Source organism: Arvicanthis niloticus, chromosome 24 (assembly GCF_011762505.2).
Source record: "Arvicanthis niloticus isolate mArvNil1 chromosome 24, mArvNil1.pat.X, whole genome shotgun sequence".
Taxonomy (NCBI): domain Eukaryota; kingdom Metazoa; phylum Chordata; class Mammalia; order Rodentia; family Muridae; genus Arvicanthis; species Arvicanthis niloticus.
Window position 1 is genome coordinate 21,142,239 of NC_133432.1, and position 15,582 is coordinate 21,157,820.

Consider the following 15,582-nt stretch of genomic DNA (forward strand, 5'->3'; position numbering starts at 1 on the left):
AGTAGACTCTATTTGTCTGGAAGAGCAAGCCCAAGCAAACTCATTCTTGTTTAATTCTCTTTTGTTGGGGTATTTTATCACAGCAGCAGCCTTCTGATGCAATACATCTCACATGCATACATGAGAGGTCACAGTCACTTGGGGTAGGCCTCATCATCCTTGTCCCCTCCTCTCCCTCCAGCCGTCACCAGACCTCTCTGACCCTTGTCTTACCTGCATCTGCTCCCTTCCCCTTCCACAGAGGCTTCCTTAACTCACAACTTGACTCCTGCAGCCCACTCAGAGTGGGTCTTCACTCTCAGTTACTCCTTTCTGGAAACAGGATGAGAGACAACACCCAAACATGTTCCTTGACATTAGGTCTCTCAAAATCCAATCAATTGAAAATTAACCCATCACATATCTTATTTAGAATTTCTCCTCCCAAGTCTCGAGGGCCTTCACAGAAGAGGGAGCAGAAGTGGGTGAGAGTCGGAGGTCAGAAAGGAAGAAGCTGAGCACAACAGCATCTTCTAAACATGGCAGGATTGCTGAGCTAACAAATCCACGGCAGCTCTGGTTGCCTGTGCAAGATTCGCACAAGATCGAGCCAGTCGGTGTTGTAGCATGGATGGGGGAGGGGCTCATGAGCCACCATCCCTAATGAGGCTCTATGGATAGTTGATGGCTGCTGGGAGAGGAAGTGTCCGTTTTCTTTAAGGCTGTGAGCCTGGTAGGTAAACTATGCTCCAGAGGATGGCCCCACACCCATCAGTATATGAGCAGCACAGAATTGACTTGATTTATTTTTTAACATCTATGAATTGGGAGGGTATAGAGGTTGGGCATGGGGATGGATCTGAAAGGATATAGCAACTGAAAAAAAAAATTTTCTCTGTTATAAAATTTCCATAGCAAAATCTCACTCACCATTGAAGGCGGGTCAAAGCCATTATGGTGAAGTTGTGTTCTGTTTCCTAAGTTCTACATTTACTTTTGGTCCAATGCGATTCACAGACTTGTGGGTTTAGGGACAAAGCTCTGTTCCCCAGAAGGATATAATTGCTTTAAGAACCAACAGCCATTCATGCTCAGCCCCTGGGACATCCTCAATTCTGGACAGTACACTCCTAAGAATGGAAGCACATGGTCACTGTTGATGTGAAGATTCACATTGAACAGAAACAGGTACACGACATGATAAGGAGCAAGGAATGGCCAAAAAGTTGCATCTTTCTATGTGACTTTTCCCACGAAGACTTGAACAATTATCTATTCACCCCAGACAGGCCACAGATGACAGAGCAACAAAATAATTCTACTCTAGTCTAGGTTAAGTGATTTAGTGGGTTTATTGGGGTTACTTAAAGAAGAATGGGTATCTAACAGGCAGCTAAATGTGCAAAAGTTCACAGGCATCATAGGTAAAAATTCATGAAAGCAGGGTCCCTGAAGCTTCCTTGTGTGGCTTGCAGGAGGTTCTATCAGCCACACAGTATTCCCTCCCCTTGTGAATCTTGCTCTGTGACCTTCCCAATACCTGACCATTTCAGCATAAGCAGCCTCCTTTTCTGAGGGAATGTCTCAATTCACAGGGAGTAGCTACACAGCAGATGCTGACAAAAGAGGTGCCTTGCCCCCAATCCTTTCCCTTCTGGGGCACTTCAGGCCACACAATCCCTTTGTACGTCTGTGACTTTGGATTGGCCTATGGAGCCAGCTGGGTTAAGTGATGAGGCTTTCAAAGGGGACAGCTTGGCCACAGAAGGTAAGGGCTTCCTAGGTCACCTGGGAATAAGGAGTTGCTGGCTCCTGTCAAAGCAGAGAGAACTTGCTACATTCTTTGCGATTCCTGCTTAAATTGTATTGGGTTGTTAGTGAGGATCTGGAATCTACCCCGGATTCTTCTGGACCCTTGAGTAAACTTCTTTTTCTCCACCCAACATTTTAAAATCATGAGAATAGGATACAGAATGAATCAAGTCATCTCATGCTACTGTTGGCCCAGATGGTCACCTTCCTGTAACCATAGAGATAGATTTGTCTCTTTTGTAATTCCTTTCTGAGTTTTAGGCTATGAGGTAACTTCTGCAAAGCTCTTGTTAATCTCTCCCCGGAAGAGGAGAAAGGATGAAGATAGAATCACAGAGAAAGTCAGCTCCAGTGTGTGACCGTCTAAAACCTTAGATGAGTCCCTCTCTGCAGTTCAGCAGATCATGAGTGTCCATTTTGTTTAGATTTTATGTGCTAAGATCAGCACAGTCCTGTGTGTCCTCACTCCATTCCAAACAGAACTCCCATTCTAAAAGAAAAACACTTTTGCTTTTAAAAGGCGACTTTCCCCAACATATACCACCCAGAGATCAGCTGCCTCAAACCAGGAATCTAGTGACTTCTCAGTGTGAGTGTCCACTGCCTCTCATCCAAGGATCTGTGGCCTTCATCCAGTTTTTTTTTTTTTAAGTCCCATTAGTTGTTGTCAAATGGCACATATTTTAGTTTAATTCTGTTGCTGTGATAAAACTCTCTGACCAAAAAGCGGCTTGGGGGAGGAAAGGATTTATTTGGCTTCTGCTTCTAGGTCATTGTCCATTGCTGGGGGAAAAATAAGGAGACAGGAACTCAAGCAGGAAGCAGAGGGCAGAAATGTCTGCTGCTCTCAGGGCATCACCTCTAGCTGGGGAACTCACTCCCAGGTGAGGACGTGAAGCTGAAATCCTGGAAGATGCTGTTCACTGCTCACTTGCAAGCTCATGCTCAACAAGCACAGGATGACCTGCCTAAGGGATGTTGCTACCCATAGTGGGCTGGACCCTCCTGCATCAATCAACAAAGCCATCCTTTACAGCCTGTTCATAGCCAATCTGAGATAGGCAATCCTTCAGTTAAGGCTTTTTCTCTCAGGTGAGTCTGGGTTGTGTCAGTAAGGCAAACCAGGACGGTAGGGTTATTCAGCCATGTCCAGTGCCTTAGCGGAGGGCTCGTACCTTCCAAGATTTGGATCTCCCAAGAATCAAATGTGGACATTTCCTTGCTCTTTGTATTCCTTAAATATTCATATTCTTTAAGTATCATAGCATTCAGAAATCCCTTAAAGGCAGTCTCTCACAACTACACACACACACACACACACACACACACACACACACACACACACATTAGGTAAGTATAGCCCCAATCACTAATTTGTACTGCATCAGTACTTTAGATTACCCTGCCTTGTGCCATATACTTTCCAATGCACTGAGGATACAACTGTTCATGGGTCAACTGAAAATGTCCTGTGTAACATTTGCCTAGCATGCATGAAGCCCTGGGTTCAATTCCCAGCAAAAGGTAAATTAAATATGGTGATTCACACCTGTCATCTTCGTGCTTGGGAGATAGAGGCAGGAGGATGTGGAGTCTAAGTTCACCAATTCTGAGGTCAAGGATAGCCTAGGCTACATGAGATCTTGCTGTACACAAACAAACAACAGATAGGGGAGGGGAAAATTTGAACAGATGTGCGTGCGAGTCTTGGATGATTCCTGAATTTAAAGGACAGCTGGGGACACACAGTCTGGCAGAGCAGAGTACACTTGAGAGTAATGAGGAAGTAATCACGTTCCTCCCAAGCTGGAATACAAGCTGGCAGAGAGAAATAGAATTGACCTAAGGAGAATGCTCTAGAATATAGAATTAGCACCACAGCAGGGTAATTTCAGCCCCCAAGTCTCACCTTAACATTGATGAGCCCAATTTAAGGATCAAACTAATCAACCTTGAGCAATTGTCAGGAAATGTGAGACTCTCAAATCCCTTCTCCTCTCAGATCTGGCTCATGGTGTGTAGATGTTTGTAGCCCCAAAACGCAGTGTTCTTCAGTCGACTTCTACCCACTTCTATGTTCCCCTCAGCAGTGTGGCAAGGAATTCTGACTCAGGTCTCCTCTCTAGGGGAGTGTAGGAAGCAGTGTGGTACACAGAGTGCTACACAAGGAGGTTGCCATGGTTATTGTCCTGTCCTTTGCTGCTGCTGATGCTATGTTGCTTCTTTGGCATCACTTGGACCCTGCTGGTTCTCAGTGCATCTTCTCTATTTGTTCTCTGAGCCCGAGAACTGATCAACTTGGTTATTCTACTACTTCTGGGAGAATAACCAAGATAGGAACTGGGTTATTATAACACTCAGAAACCTCACAAGCTCCGTGTTCCTTCAGCCTCCCAGCAAAGGAAAATGGCGGCACATACCTTTAATCCAAGCACTTAAGAGACTGAAGTAGGCAGGTTTCTGTGAGCCAGCCTGGTCTCTATAGTGAGTTCTGGGAGAGCCAGGGCTACATAGAAAGACTCTGTTTCAAAAACAAACAAACAAAAGATGTTTATTGCATTTCTCCATTCATATATTTATCGTCACACATGTCATAGCCCACATGTGGAGGTCAGATGCCAACTCATAAGAGCTGGTTCTCTTCTTCCACCAGGGAGATCCAGGGATCTAATTCAAGTTGTCAGGCTTTGTAATGAGTGCTATCTCACTAGCTGTCTTAGTTAGGGTTGGGGCTGGCTTACAGGTTCAGAGGTTCAGTCCATTATCATCAAGGTGGGAGCATGGCAACATCCATGCAGGCATGGTGCAGGAGGAGCTGAGAGTTGGACATCTTGTTATGAAAGCAAAGAGGAGAAGACTGGCTTCCAGGCAGCTAGGACGAGGGTCTCAAAGCCCATCCCAACAGTGATACAACAGTGATACACTTCCTCCAACAAGGCCACACCTACTCAACAAGGCCACACCTCCTAGTAGTGCCACTCCTGGGCCAAGCATATTCAAAGCACCACACTGGCCATCCATTCTTTTGTGTGTGTACTGTCTAGTTATTGTGGAGGTCAGAGGACAACTTTGGGTGTCATTCCTCAGGCACTGCTCAGATTTCTGTTAGATATAGTTGTTGTTTGTTTGTTGACACAATATTTCTCACTGGCTACAGTTTGTAAAGTAACCTAAAATGTATAGCAGCAATCTTGGGGAATCTGACTGACTGCCTTCCTAGTGTTGGAATTGCAGACCAGTGCCACCACGCTTGGCCTTTTTAAAAAACAAACTGAGGTCTTGTGACCCCCACACTTGAGCTATCTCCCCAACCCCTGCCTTTTCACACTTGGAAAACACCTCTAACCCCCTCTAGACAAGTTCCTGTCTCTCATACATCTTAGAGTAGAACTGGGGTAGGATTTCCTATGAGTACCCTACCATCACATTTAAGGTATCAAAACTAGTCAGCACGGCCCCAAGATGTGATGTCCCTTAGTCTGAGCACACAGATACCATTCTAAACATGTTGGGAGGGGCACACCTCAAGTCTTTCCAACTGTGGTTCATTTAAATATTATATGATATTACATAATTTTCAGATTGAACAAATATATTCTTGAAATAAAGCGACTCTATTTTTGTCTTTCCTTAGCCTTTAATTTTCTTGTTACCCTTTCATCAGATGATTGCATGCCCAGATCTTTCTGGATACACTTAGGTAATGGAAATATTTCCTGTGGGCCAGCAAGATGGCTCAGCAGGTGAAGGAGCCTGCTGCCAAGCCTGACAACCCAAGTTTTATAACCAAGACCCACATGATAGAGGAAGAGAACCTACGTCCAAAAGTTGTCACATGACCCTCAGCACACATGTACCGTAGCACGCCAATAATGGCTGGTGTTGGCACATAGCATATGTCCACAGTAATGAGGGAAAAAAAAGTTCTCCCTGTTGCTTGGGAGATGGTTCAGTTGGTAAAGTGCTTGCCAGAGAAGTTTGAAAACCTGGGTTTGAGCAAACATAAAACAGATATGGTAGTGTGTACTTGTGATCCTAGCATTGGAGAAAGGTATGAGGGGAAGGGTCCCTGGACTCACCTGGCTAGCTAGCCCAGCAGAACTGGCAAGCACTACATTCCAGTGAAAAACCCTCTTTGAATAAACAAGGTATATGGCTCCTGAGAAGTGACACCCAAGGTTGATCACTAGCGTGCATGCACACATTCACGCACGAGCACACACACATACACACAGAGAAATGACATCTGAACATCCACATATATACATATGCACCCCATCATACATGCACTCCAACAAGCACATAAAAACACACATGAACACACACCAGCACACATACTCTTGGCTATGGTCACTCCAAGTGTATCTCAAGCAACACTGCCCGTTGAGCAGGAACCCACTAATGCCAGCACCTCCTACCCTCCCCAGTTCATTTGAAGGGGCTTGTTTGACTAATATTTCTCCCCTTGTCAGCTCTCCTGCCCTCCCTGCAGCCCCCACCCATCACAGGGACAGGGAGGACAGGGACAGGAAAAGATGGGCATCATCCTTAGTCACTGAGCTCTTGCAAGGATCCAGTGACCCAGTTCTCCATGCTTGGCAGATGGGTAAGGTCACCTCTCTCTCACCTGGGTATGTCCATGTTTTTTAATGGCACTTTCTGGATGGCTTGTTAGCATCCTCTCATACATAGTAAAAAAACATTCATCCCAGCCAGTCACCTCCCCCCCCCCCCCGCTGCAACCTTGAGGGATTTGGTACCACCCACAACATCCCCCTGAGGTGGTGCCCTCTCTAGAAACACCCTCATAGACACAGCAATAAGTGTAGCTTCCAGGGGATTTCATATTCTGTGAGCTTGATAACCAAAGTTAACGTCTTGTTAACACTAAAACAACTGGCATTTATGACATTTATTTATCTTGAGTATGTGGAGGAGTGAACACAATCTGAGGTCAGAGGTCAACTTTCAGGAGTTGTGTCCCTCCTACTATGAGGGCTCCAGGGTCTTCATCATGGTGGTAAATATCTTTAGTTGCCAAGTCATCTCTCCCAGTAACTGAAACTTTAAAAAATGATATTTAGTATTTATTCCTGAGAATAAATGCTTCTTCATCTTTCCATCAATTATATTCTCATTGTTGCCATTTTTCATAACGTCAATTCATTCACAGTAATTTATAGTTTTGGCTCATGATATTAAGTAAATTTTCCATTTCTACCTCTATGCTTTTGTTTCCCGAGTTGAGAGGAAAATGTGAGGCAAGCTATGTATTTGCGTTGTAGTGTGCCACCGTATTAAATGATCTTATTCAAATGCTGTGCTTTAGTGGTGACATTTTTAAACAAAAGTATAGTATTTTCGTGGGGGTTTTGTTTGCGTGTTTCCTTTGGTTGGTTTGAATTTCTGAGACAGGGTTTCTATGTGTAGTGCTGGCTGTCCTGGATCTTGGTCTATAGACTAGGCTAGCCTGGATCTCAGAGATCCACTTGCTTTTGCCTCCTAAGTGCTGGGATTAAAGGCATGCATGCACCACCACCACCCAGCTTCAAAAAGTATAGTGTTATTTCTTCCGCATTTCTACTATATTAGTTTGTGTTGTGTTCCAGACTCCCTTCTGTTTCTGTGACAAACACCATGACCAAGAGCAACTTAGAAGATGAAAGGGCTTATTTGGCTGACATTTTCAGGGTAGTCTCTTATTGAAGTAGCTTGCAACAGAAGCCACGGAGGAACATTGCTTACTGTCTTGTCCTCTGGCTCATGTTTAGCTTTTTTTATACAACCCAGGCCCACATGCCCAGGGAATGACACCACCTACAGTGGACTGGGCCCTCCTACACCAATTAACAAGCAAGACAGTCCCACACAGAGCTGTCCATAGGGCTGTCTGACCTAGGCAATTCCTCAATTGAGAATCCCTTCTCAGGTGACACTTGGTTGTGTGTATCAAGTTGATGGTTAAAGCCAACTAGAGCATGCCTCATTTTAGTACAACCTCCAGATGTTACTGAAAAGAAAAACAGCACGATGAAACTGAACCTGCCTAGTTCCTTATTCAATTTGAAAAAGCTTCAACATCTATGATAACGTTTACTGTTATTTACTGCTAAGAGGTGTTTTCAATCTACAAACACTTGATCGAGTATCTGTGTTGTGGGCTATGGAACCCATATATGGTATATTGGGTCTATGTTCAGGACTGGTAGAACTGGGTCATAGGATAGTTCAATTGTTGCTGGATTTTATAATCCTAATAAGCTCATATAAAAGACATACAGTCAAGATATTTTAATTATAAGCCATATGCCTACATTGGGAAGATCTAGGACTATACTAAGTTATTCCCAAGCTCTAAGATGCCTTGTTGCTTGCTGTTTCTCATGGCCATACGCTTCTGGTCCATGATGGCTTCCTCCATCCTCTTCCTCTCTCTCCTCTCTACCTGCCATGCCCTCTTGAGCCTCCAGTCACACCTTGTTTGTTTGTTTGTTTGGGAAACCCCTAACTGATTTCCATAATAACTGCACTAGTTTGCACTCCCACCAGCAGCCAACGAGTGTTTCTTTTGCCCCAGATGGATATCTGACATGCTTTTGGTATTAGATGAAACGCATCTGTAACTGATCACAGCTATGATATAGTTCTGATTCATCCAGCATGTAAGTCTATCAGATTGAATCTCTTTTGGCTCCCCACTGTGCAGCAGCTGCAAGCTAATGACACAAGAAATAATTAAGAGTTTTCTTAGGTGGGAAAAATGGCTCAGTGGGTAAGGCTTGTTTCTAAGCCTTGTGACCTGTATTTGATCCTTGGGATCTACATGGTAGAAGGGAAGAAGAGATTCCTACAGACTGTCCTCTACCCATCATATGTTCTCCATGGAAAGGGTATGCACTCTGCAACTAATTCCCACCATTTTATATAAATAAAGCATCCTCTGGGACTGGAGAGAAGGCCCAACACAGACAAAACAAATAAACAAAAAACACATTTTTAAAAAATAAATCCCTTATAAAATAAAATCTCAAGAGACAACAGTTGGTTTTCTATATCAATGGGTTCTGTATTCATAGGTTCAACCAACCATGTATCAAATATATTCAGAAAATATAATTATGTCTGTGCTGGATGTACACAGGCTTCTTTCCCTCGTCACAATCCCCTAGACAATACAGTATAACTGCTATTTGCATTGCATTTACATTGCATTAGCTGCAATATGTAATACAGAGATAATTTAAAGCATATGGGAGGGTATGCACTCTGCAACTAAATTCCCACCATTTTATATAAATAAAGTATCCTCTGGGACTGGAGAGAAGGCCCAGCAGTTAAGAGCACTTGCTGCTCCTCCAGATGACAGCACCCAAGTTGGCTGGATCCCAACCATTTGTCACTCCAGACCCAGGGGATCCAACACCCTTTCCTGGACTCCTTGGACACCCACATTCATGTTTAAATACAGTCTCATACACACACAATTAAAAATAAAATCAACCTTTTATGAAAAGGAAGCATCATCAGAGCTGGTATCTGCAAATGCTTCTAGAGCCGTCTTTCTTGGATATGGGGGGGGATTAATATATTCTGTCTTCTTCACAAAGTATGTAGTGTGGTGGGTCTTTGAATCTACTGTGTGTTCATGTTATAGAGTTCTGGACTAAGCCCTTCAGGGTTCTGAACCAGAGAGGAGCCTGGGGATGTTCATTTTAAATCAGTATCACATATGATGTAACTCAGTAATAGAGCATTTGCCTGGCATGTGTGAGAGCCCTGGTCTGATCTGCAGCACCACAAGAAGGGAGCACTGGTACATTTAGTAGGTGGCTTTTGTCCTTTAAATTGTATTATATTCATTTCTTGATTTGTATCTGTATACATGTAGATGAGGGTGTGCTTGTGCCATGGTGTGTACATAGAAGTCAGAGAACAGGCTGCAGGCATTAGCCCTCTCCTTACAAATGAATCCTGGGGATTGAACTCAGGTCATCAGATCTGGTTGTGTGTGTGAGTTGGATGTGGTCATGTGTGTATGTGATGTGTTCTTGTGTATGTGTGTGATGTGTTCTTGTATATGTATGTGTGATGTGTTCTTGTGTATGTATGTGTAATGTGTTCGTGTGTGTGTGTGTGTGTGTGTGTGTGTATGATGCATGTGTGCCACGAGCACATATAGAGGTCAGAGGAGGATTCATATTTGTGACCTTACCTTCTACCTTGTTATAGACAGGGTCTCTTGTATGTTGCTATGTATACCAGGCTAGCTGTCCCATGAGTTTCTGTGGATTCTACTGACTTGGTCTTCCAACCACATCTAGGTTTTTACATGGATTCTGGAGGTTGAATCTCAGATCTCCACTGAGTCATCGCCCCAGACCAGGCCTCTAGCTTTTTACTTTCATGTGTAACCTTTAAGAGAGAGCACTAACTACTCTCTTTGTTTCTGCTGGTGTCCATGAAAATGATGTCAGTAGGCAAATATCCTAAATGAACTTTACTCATCAACTTGACACAGCCTAGAGTCATCAGAGAGGAGAACCACAGTTGAAGAATACGCTGGGCAGTGGGTATTCCTGCAAGGGATTGTCTGGGCTTATTGATTGATACAGAGGACCCAGCCCATTGTGGGCAGCACAATCCCTAGGCAGGTGGACCTAGGCTATATGAGAAATCTAGTTGATCATGAGTCTGGTTGATCATGAGCTCGAGAGCAAGCCAGCAAGCAGCGTTCCTTCATGGTTGCTACTTCCAGATTCCAGTCTTAGGCTCCTGATTGAGCTCAGTGATGGACTGTGACCTGAAAGTGTAAGCCAAGCAAACCCTTTACTCCTCAAGTTGCTTCTGGTCAAAGTGTCTGATCACAATGACCGAATGCAATTTCAAGGCAAGCAGCCTCTGATGACATCGGATATTGCCACAGTAAAGGTTGTTACAAACTTTGTCCATCTCTATGGGAGATTAGCAATACTCTCCAAATACTTTCAGTTATTTTTATTTAAAAAAAAAAATCAAATAAGGAAACCGGAGATGTCAGCAAGGAAAAGTTCACGATGAGCAGTCTTTCGGTAGACAGACTCTAAAAACTTAGCAATCTGGTACACTTAATGAAAAGATGACATTAACTGTCTCTAATGACACAAATTTTGTGACATAATTTAATATAGAAAAGTGACATTTCATGTTTCAGGGAAATGGTATAGTCTGTAATAAATTAAGGCAAGAATAGAGAGAGAGCTGAGAACAAGTTCTGAAAATCTTTAAAACAGGAAAAGATGTGCCCACAAGATGGCTCAATGGGTAAAGCACCTGCCATCAAGTCTGATGGCCTGAGTTTGAGTTTTGGGACCACATGATCGAAGAAGAAAAGCGTCTTCCACCTCCCGCCTCTACATACCATATGTACTGCACCACATGGAGTCCCCCCCCTACATGTGCACATACATTCACATACGCACAAATTAAATAATTATAATGACAAACTTAAAACAGAAGCGAACTTTGCCTCTTAAAGGGCCACACTACAGGTAAAGAGAATCCATTCAGTAAATATTTACTGGGCACCCAATGTGTATTGTCACAGCAAAAGAAGTCTTGACTCATGGACTTCCATGTTCTAAGGGGATAAGTCAGCCATCAATATTATTTTCAGAAATAGCCAACTTCTGAATCAACTAGAGAGGTGGTTCTCAGCCTTCCTAATGCTAAGATCCTTTAATAAAGTTCTTCATGTCCTGGTGACCCCCTAACCATAAAATGATTTTTCACTGCTACTTCATAACTATAACTTTGCAACTATTAGGAATCATAACATAAATATCTGATATGCAGGGCATCTGATGTGTAACTCCTGTGAAAGGGTTGTTTATCCTCCAAGGGAGTCATGATTTACAGGTTGAGAACCACTGCGCTTGAGGGTGGGAAAATAAGGTGTAGAGTTAATGAGAACAACACAGTGACCACAAGCTACATCTAGCTGAAAACTCAATGCAAATTGATTGGCATTAGCCAACTGGGAAAGTTGATGAATTAGAGGGGATGAAATGCCTTTCAGAAGAAGGACTTTATCTCTTGTTTGGATAGAGAGGGAAATCTACCAGAGAGCCCTCGGGAGAATGTCATAGCCAGACACAGACTAACAGGATCACTCTAGCTGTCGGGTGGTAGATAGATTAAGACAGAACCAGAGTGAAAACAGGAGACCCATTAGGACTTCATTGACAATGGTTGAAACAGGAGCTGATGGTGACTTGGACCAGCATAGTGCCCAAGAAAAACTAGAAGTTCAATGTAGCATGTGGGACGTTTCCTGAGGAGCTATGACACATACACATCTACTTAATCCACAAGAGACCAAAGTTTCATTTACACAGCCGTCTAGCTTGCTGAGCCAATGAGTTTATTGGGGTTACTAATGTGATTGTGGGTGGGGAATTGTTCACAGGAGCAGAGATGACTTAAAGGCAATTGCATCACTGAAAAGCCCACCTCAACATGGGTCATGACTCATGAAAACTGCATCCCTGGAGCTCTCTTATGGCCTGCAGTAGCTTGACTGGTCAGAGTCTCCTCTCTAGCAGCCATTTACTGCTTTTATAGCCTTGAGATGGCCCCCAGGGGTCATCTATAAACGTTCGATGGCCCTTAGGGACCATCTATAATGTTCCAGCTTCCCCAGACATGGAGCATTTGTTCACATCCTGATTCTCATGGGCCTCCCTCCTTCCCTCCTCCCTCCTCCCTCCTCCTTCCTCCCTCCTCCCTCCTCCCTCCTCCCTCCTCCCTCCTCCCTCCTCCCTCCTCCCTCCCCCCTCTTCCCTCCCTGCCTCCAGGAAAGAATGTTTCAATTCTGGGAAAGTTGATCCAGCACACAGAATAGCAATGAAGTAAGGAGAAATGGCAGATGTTGGTTATACTTTAAAAGAGTAAGAATGTGTAACAGAGGAGAGTTATAGCTAACACTAAACTCAAATTTAAAATTTGCATCTGAGCAGCTGGGGAGATGGACTTGATACTCATTGAGATGCTTGGATCTGTAAGAAAAACTCGAAGTTCAATGTAACATCTATCCTCTTATTGCTGTGACCATACTTGACATGAAGCCACTTAAAGCAGGAATTTTCTTGGCTCATGGTTTGAGGAGATACAGTCCACCATGGTGGCTGTGATGAGAAGCATGTTCACATCCATTTTGGACCAGGAAGCAGAAGGCCAGAAGCTGAGCTGGGCTATAAATCTCAAGACTTCTCCCGGCTTTCAGTGCCTACTTCCTCAAGCTAAAGTTTGCACAATCCCTAAAACAAGACTCTTGGAACCAAATGTTTAAATACATGAGCCTCTGAGGGAATATTTCACATTCAAACCGTAACACAGAGCATGCTAAGGTCGGAATAGAATGCCTGTTATAGTATCACATCCATTCTTTTTTTATTTTTAATTGCTGTGACAAACACAACTTAAGGAAGGAAAGGTTTATTTGCACTCCCAGCTTGAGGGTACCAGTCATAGTGGTAGGAAAGACATGGTGCAGGAGCGTGAAGCAGCTGGTCACATTGCATCCATAGCCAGGAAGCAGAGAGAGATGAATGATGAATCTCAGCTCATTTCTTCTTTTGGTTCAGTCCAGGATGGTAGCCTAGGGGATGATGCTGCCCAAATTCAGGGTGGATCTTTCCATCTCAGTTAGGTCCAATCTCTTATAAATGTGCCAAAGGTGTGTTTCTTTGGTGATTCTAGATCCTGTCAAGTGTATAATCAATTTTGACCAGCCAATGATGTACCTGCAATGCATTCCTGAATGTCAACCATGGGGCAAGTGAGAGATTGGAAACAGATGCATCCCATACACCTGCCAGACAGAGACACCAGCAAAAGAAAAAGAGTAGTAATGTAACTGTAATGACGGCATGTATGCTAAAGTTGGAATGAAACAGAAGGGATAGCATGGCCCTTATGCAAGCATGACACACAAATTCACGCATCAGCCCATATTTAAAAAGAGAGTAGCAGGAGGCCGCAGAGCGTGATGTCCCGTGGAAGAAAGCAGTTCCAGGTGCCAAAACTCCTCAAGGTCAGATTGTCACATCAGCTTTCAGAGCTTCAGGAAGTATAAATGCACACCCGTAACCCCGACACACTTATCAGTACTGTCCCTTCTGATTCTCAGCATTCATGTGGCAGTTGAAATGGATGGCTACCTATGGACAAGTTGAAGAACGAATGAACTGTCACATGTTGCCATGGAGTTCATGAGTGACCTTGACTAAGATTACTGGATGTCATGAAGAACTACATGTGTGAGAGACTTGGGGAAGAGACTTTGCAAACAATAAGCACTATGTGTTCTTGGGATGAATTTAGCTGTTAAGGTGAGACAAAGGCAGGATGGGAGCTGGAAGGGACATAGGGTGAAGATGAGTTTAAATTTCTATTTTTGTTCTTGAAATGAAAGAAAAGATGACAGCTCATTTGTATGCAGATGGGGGAGATCCAGTAAAGGGGAGAACTGACGAAATCAGGAGGAAAATGGAGTTCCAGAGAAAGGAGAAAGGCTGTGTTCCATCTCACAAGGAAGACTAGTTCTCGCAGGGCACAAAGAAGGGAAGGCAAGGTGCTGTTTCGGAAGCTTGGTCTTTGCTGTGGTTTGTGTGCGCTCTGAACTATAAGAGTTTTTATGTGATGAAGGCTTAGTAGTTCAATGTGGTCCCGTGCTATGTAGAGGTCTATGGAGTCTATTCTTCTCTGCTGTAACATAATACCTGATGTTTTGTATCTTATAAAGAAAAGAAGGTATATTTTGCTCACTCTTTTGGTGGGTCAAGCTTCAAAACTAGGCAGCCCCCTTACATCAGAATATGGTTGGTGGCATCATGGTGGGAGCTTGTACAAGATGGAGATACCACATAGTTCAAGAGAAGAAGCCAGGGGGCAGAAAGGAATTAGCACTGCTCTTTTTTTTTTTTTTTAATTCATTTTACATCCTGGCTGCAGCTCCCCACCTCCCTCCTCTCCTACCAGTCCCATCCTCCCATCCTCACAAACTCCTCTCCTCATTACCCATTTACCTTTTCTGAGAGAAGGGGAAACCCCCTTTGGGTAACACCCCATCCTGGGAGATCACTGAGGCATGACCAAGCCAGCCAACTAGGGGAATAGGATCCAGAGTCAAAGACAGTCCCTGCTCCAATTGTTAGGGGACCCAAATGAAGACCATGTTGCCCATCTGCTACACATGTGTAGGGGGCCTAGGTCCAGCCCTTCCATGCTCTTTGGTTGGTGCTTCAGTCTCTGTGAGCCCCACGGGCCCAGGTTAGTTGACTCTGTAGGTCATCTTATTAGTGTCCTTGACCCCTCTGGTTTGCTCACTTCTATTCCCCACTCTTCCACAAGACTCCTTGAGCTCCACCTCATGTTTGGCTGTGGGTCTCTGCATCTGTTTCCATCATCTGCTGGATAAAGCCTCTCAGGAAACAGTTATGCTAGGTTCTCTGCAAGCATAGAAGAATATCAGTAATGTCAGGTGCTGGCTCTCTCACATAGGGTGGGCCTCAAGTTGGGCCAGTCACTGGTTGGCCAGTCTCTCAATCTCTGCTCCATATTTATACTTGTGCATCTTGTGGACAGAACAGATTTGGGGTCAAGGGGTTTGTGGGTGTATTGATGTCCCCCTCCATCCCATCTGGCTAAGAAGGTCACTTAAATCTGCATATCCCCTAGTGGTAGGAATCTCAGCTAAGGTTGACTTCATAGACTCTTGGGTACCTTTCTCGTCTGAGATCTCAGGCTAGTCCC

The 15,582-nt window shown here is 44.0% G+C and overlaps 1 protein-coding gene and 1 pseudogene across 9 annotated transcripts in view; both read left to right on the top strand.

The window, feature by feature from the left end:
• Caln1 (calneuron 1) overlaps nt 1-15,582 on the top strand; it is a 474,231-nt gene that overhangs the window by 395,052 nt on the left and 63,597 nt on the right. The gene's annotated exons all lie outside the window — the stretch shown is intronic.
• LOC143438284 (U6 spliceosomal RNA) lies at nt 13,690-13,786 on the top strand (annotated as a pseudogene).